Consider the following 6,000-nt stretch of genomic DNA (forward strand, 5'->3'; position numbering starts at 1 on the left):
AAATTAATTTTAATAATATGAAGAGCAAGAGAAATTATTGTAATTAATTGTTTTATTTACAAATACAACAAAATGTCATTATCTAGTACAGTAATAGTCATCTATCAACGTCTTTTCAATATTTATGATTCTCCATCTTTGATATAAGAAAAAAAAAATCCATCTAGATTTGATAAGTGAAAATTTAGGCACAATATCCATCTTATATGTCCTCACTCTTAACAAACCATCATGTTTAATAACAAACCTTGCTTCTCTCATATATTGATTCAATAGCATTATTGATATTTTTTTAGGAAAATTGCGTTCTCAACATTATAACAATTTCAGTCGGAATAAGTAAAACTTTCCTTTCATAATTTGCTCTTTTATTTTTACATTTTGAGAATTAAGTTTATAAATACTACTTCAATCTTTAGGGCTTTTTGCTTCATTGTCTATCTCAAGGGTGCTTTCAAAATCTAATGCAAGTTTCGGATGTAGTTTTTTTAGAAATATGTTCGTTTGTTTTTTAAATTTGATTAAGAATTTTATTTTTCATTTAAATGAAAAGCATCTCTTAACGATTTCATTTTTTGTTTTTTTCTTTGAAGTTTATACACGTTTCTTTCCAATTTTTCAATTATAATTTTTAGAGAAACACTTGATAGAGTTCTAAAAACAAGAACGAGTTCTGGTACCTGAATATCTTCTTCTATGATAGCGCCGAGTTTTACTATTTATAGAAATTCTAACTTTTATTGTTTCCGTTGGTTAGAATTCTTTATTTGAGTTGAGTTTTTTACCATCATTTTTAAGTACTTCTTTACTAACTGCAGATTTTGAAGCCTGCCTTTACAATAATTCGTGATAGTAGTTCAAAATGTTTCCTTCTATTGATTCGGGGTACTCCTAGTATCAAACATACATCAACAGCAGTAACTGGTGTAGTGGTTCCTTTCCATCATTCAGTTTTACATGATGGTGGGATAAGTAATCTAGTTCTAAGATATGCACACTTTGGGATGGTTGCTGCAGCGCGTTGGATTGCCAAGCTAAGCACTTCTTTCTTATTCAAAGGGTCTTGACGATTTTCCCAACTACAAAATAAAGGTACATTATTTTCTTACCTTCTTTGGCTTTCTAAATCTATCTATACGCATATAAACTCAATTACTTCATTATTCTTTCTTATACCGTCATTGTCTCCTTCTATCAATTAGATTCTACTGGATGATGAAAACTTATGTTTTGCCCACCGTATTTTCATCATAATCTTGTTTGAATTGATAAATTGTATTTTTTTCCCAGATGTTTCTGAGATGAACTATGCTAGTATTTGTGGTTTTTTTTTTTTATTAATCTCAGACCTTTTAGTTTTATAATGTGTTTAGTTATATTTTTGAAGAAATTTGGCTAGCGAAGTCGGTGATTATTTGTTTAGGAGATCTTTTATTAGTAAGAAATGAAAGAGTATTAAGGGGGGGAAAGAGAACCAACAAACTATCTATATCCCCTCCTAAGAGAATCTAAAAGGAAGCTACTCGTTTAAGATTGAAAAGTTTTTTCTATAGGATTTTTTTTTTTTTTTTTGAAGAAATGTTGTTATTACAAGAGAAGTCCTAGAAAGGCTGAAGAGAGGGGAACCTATCCCCTATCTTCGTAGATCCTTTATTTTCTTTCCACATAAAATCAACCTTAGCTGCACAATTCCACACAATATATCTGCCTTCTTGGACATTGTCCTACCATCCAAAAAGACTTCAAGGAGCCAACCTGAACCATCTATAGTTTTAGGCAAGCAGCCATTCTAAACTCAAAGCAATAATGGCGAAACATATGGTCTAGATTTCTTCATTCCTAAGGCATAGGTGACAGACAGAGGGCTAAAAAGCCCAACTTTTACATTTCCTCTGCAATCGATCTTGAGCATATAACCCTGTGTGGGCTAAATACCACTATAAAATTCCAACTTTCTTAGGACATTTGAAATTCCAGATGGCATTGATAGTTGGATTTCGTCTTGGGGACCGTTTCCATCATCTTCAGAAAAGGTATCCCCTCTTTCTAGAGGCCAAAGAAACTGTCGTTTTCACCCAAACGCACCAATAACCGGAAGAGAGTTGCAATTCCTGGCTAGTCTAGATTCAAATGCATATACATATAATCTAAGTTTCTAAGGTAATCCATATCATCGTGGATGGTACTTGTAAGGGTCAATTTGATAAAGCCAAAGAACATAGAGAGAACGGATTTAGGTTGGTGGTCTCCAAATGTAGTGTAGTAGAGCCCAGTAGTAATTTGTGAGAATAGTTTAGGTACACGCAAGCTAGCCTTTGACACCATGAATATTAACCATGTTAAGATCTTCAAGTGAAAACACTTTTGATACATACATATTCCAAGAAATGATTATCTGTTTGTCTGCAACAGAAGCATGACGATGAGATGAGGTTAAATTTAAATCATGAAAAGATTAGATCATCATCGTCCGCCTGATCTTTCCTAGTTTAGTGAGGCTTCTAAGATTGTCAAAAGTTGAAGTATAAAGTAAAAGAAAACATACGCTAAAAAGAATGTACAAACTAAGTACTTATTAATTACAAAATCAAGAAAAATACTCTGGTTTTGATTCTTTATCTACTTTCCACATAGAGGACATCATTTCTAATTCTTAGATTTTGATACTACATATTGTTGGACATTCCCTTGGTGGTGGAACCGCTGCTTTACTAACATATATTCTTCGAGAGCAAAAGGAGTTCTCCTCTAGCACTTGCATCACATTTGCCCCAGGTTTGCGAACTTCCTCCTTCGTTCATATTCTCCTTTTTCTTGCGAGATTTAGGATATGTTTGGATTGACTACAAGAAAAATATGTTTTCGAAGAACTTTGAAAAATTAAACTAAACACTCTTAATATTCTTTGTTTTAATGATTTTGATTACTTAGAAAAGCAAGGCATTGTTGTGTTGCATTGCATTCATGTTTGACAACCGTTTCCTTTAGTTTGTTGCTTTCTTTCAATGGATTTCAATGGTTCTTTGTTCATAAGAATATATTTGTTTGCTTCTTTTAACAATTTTCTTTGAAATATCGATAATTTGACTTTATTTTTAATAGTTTTTTCTTTGAACATATCAGATGAATGGGTTGGATTAGCCTCATGCTCTTATTTCCTTACTATTTTATAACTATAATGATAAAATATTAATATGAAAGAATATAATATTCCTATAAGAAAAAAGTTTATACAATTTACTTAAATTAATAATTAAATCTTTTTTTTTTTCAAAATATGAATATTGTTACATTAACATTCCTATTCATATATCGATGTGTGATTCACAATTATATCGATAAACATTTTGATTATTGATTGTATGTCGGTGGGATGGGGTTTTAAAATGTTTAAACATTTCTGATGGAAATTTTTATGCGTACGTACGGATTTGGATTTGCCTCTATAATTTCCTCATAAATTATTTATGATCCAACCACCCTAATGTCTACCGACATTGTCAACCATAAGAATAAATCGAGGTGTTTTACTGTTAAAATTGAAAGAAAAAAAAAAAAGTAGGTGTTAGCCTGTTTAGAAAAAATGATGATGAACTTTAATGTCTGGAGACTTTTTAGGATTTTTTTTAATCAACTAAATTATTTTTTTCTGACGTATTTTATTACTACATCCTTTTGCTAATATGTTATCTTATTTACGATTACAACAATTTTTTTGTTGGCACCATCCATCCATACATAATCATCCTATAAAATCATCCAAATAGATATTATTTTATTAACGATACACATAAACATTAATAGATTATCATTGTAAAAATTTTAATTCATTTGGATATATTTGAAATTGTGGGAATTATAGGATAGGATAGATTTAGAGGGAAAGTTGTAAAGAAGTGGGTTGAAAGAGAGTATTAGTTAACTAACTCATTTTTTTTTATCTCTTGAAGGAGTTGTCATCAGACTTCATTTTGGTTTAGATGTAATTAATTAATAAAAGTCTTCTTAGCTCCATTATTATTATTATTATTAGCTCCATTACTATTTCCATCCTTTCCCCATCTGTAGCGTTATTTGTTGAAAATAATTAATACTATATTCATTCTTTCTCCATCAAATTCTATCTCTATTTCTTTTAAAAACTTTTTTTTCGATTACCTCTTTTTTAAAATATTTAATATAGAGAAAGACGTAGGCCTTGAACGTATATTAAGGTGCTTAAAATATTTAATATAGAGAATGACAAATCTGGAATATTTAAAAAATGACTAAATTTATGAGCTTTGTTACCCGGATCGTAAATATTTCAGTAGTTTGTTATATTTAGGAAAGTTTTCCTTATAATAATGATATTTATTTTGTTAAAATTATCCACATATACAATAGGGGTCTTTTAAAAAATATAAAAAAACGGCAAAATATTTACACCCTCTATAAAACAATTTCAAAAAATGCCCCGTCAACTACGTCGTCAATAACGCGGGCGTAATATATTTGCAATAGTTTAGATATGGTTTAATATATACACGATCGTTTAGATATGACTATAATTTATATGTGATCATTTAAATATGACTACAGATCGTTTATATATGGCTACAATTTATTTTTTGAATTCCAATCGTTTAATTTTGTTGTTTAGATTTGGGGACCCAAATCTAAATGTTTTTTTTTTTAATTTGGTACACTATTTTTTTTTGTACACGATCGTTTAGATTTATTTATACGATCGTTTACATTTTTTTACATTTGCCTATTCCAATCCAAATGAATTTTTTTCAAGATTTTTTATACATGATCTTTTATTTTTTTCCAACTAACATTTACTGATCGTTTACATTTGGCTACTCCAATCTAAATGATTTTTTTTCAAGATTCTTTATACACAATCATTTATTTTTCTTACACGATTGTTTACACTTGGCTACTTCAATTTAAATGATTTTTTTTCAAGATTCTTTATACACGATTTTTTAGATTTTGCTATTTTGTTGTACACAGTCTTATACACAACCGAGGAAAAGTAGAAAGACGATGGAAAGAAATCGAAGCGAAAAAAACGAAGAGAAAAAGAAGAAAAACGATGGAAAGATTAAACGATGTAAATATAGAATTGAAAAATAAGAAAGATGATAGAAAAAAATCGCAAAAAAGGAAAAGAGAAAAGAAGAAAGACGAAATCGTAGAAGAAGATGGGGAAGACGAAATAACAAAAGGAAGACGAATCGAAAAGAAATATGGAAGGACAAACCTGTAATATTTAAAAAATAGCTAACTTTAAAGACTTTATTACATGAACCATAAATAGTTTACAATTTTGTTACATTTATGTAAGTTTCTCTATACAATAACCTTTCAGATTTTATCAATGATATATATATTAACGAGCATTGGTTCATTATTATTATTTCTTATTAATAAAATCTAAAAATTTTGCTATATTTTATATTTTAAATCATTTTGCTATATTTAAAAACTGTCTTTGTAATAGAAATGTCACATAAAATATGTGTAAAAAAAATTGATGAGACTCTGATGATGTGTGATTTTCTAAAAAAAAATTAATTCGATTTAAATTAATTTTGATGAGAAACAAAAGAAAAGTCTATAACTTGTAATTCCTATTAAAGCACTTAAAAGACCGTAGGAAAATATTTTTCAAAGTCATTATGGGAAATTTATTAAAAGTGGAAGAAATTGAATGAAAATGAGAAATAGAATGAAGAAAATGAGAATGAGAAATTTAAAAAAAAAAAAAAAAAAAAGAGTTGACTGAATATTAATGAAGTCTTTTTGATAGTTTCACAAAAGGACTTATGTTCTCATTCATCAATTTTCTTTCACATCTCATATCATTGTCTACAACCAAATGGCCAATATAATTGTTTTTCCTTCACCGGTTGGATATGATGACAATAAATATATTAATATATATATATATATATATATATATATATATATATATATAGTTCAATTTGAGTTGATCGAAAAAGTAAACTT

This window comes from Cucumis melo, chromosome 9 (genome assembly GCF_025177605.1).
Source record: "Cucumis melo cultivar AY chromosome 9, USDA_Cmelo_AY_1.0, whole genome shotgun sequence".
NCBI lineage: Eukaryota > Viridiplantae > Streptophyta > Magnoliopsida > Cucurbitales > Cucurbitaceae > Cucumis > Cucumis melo.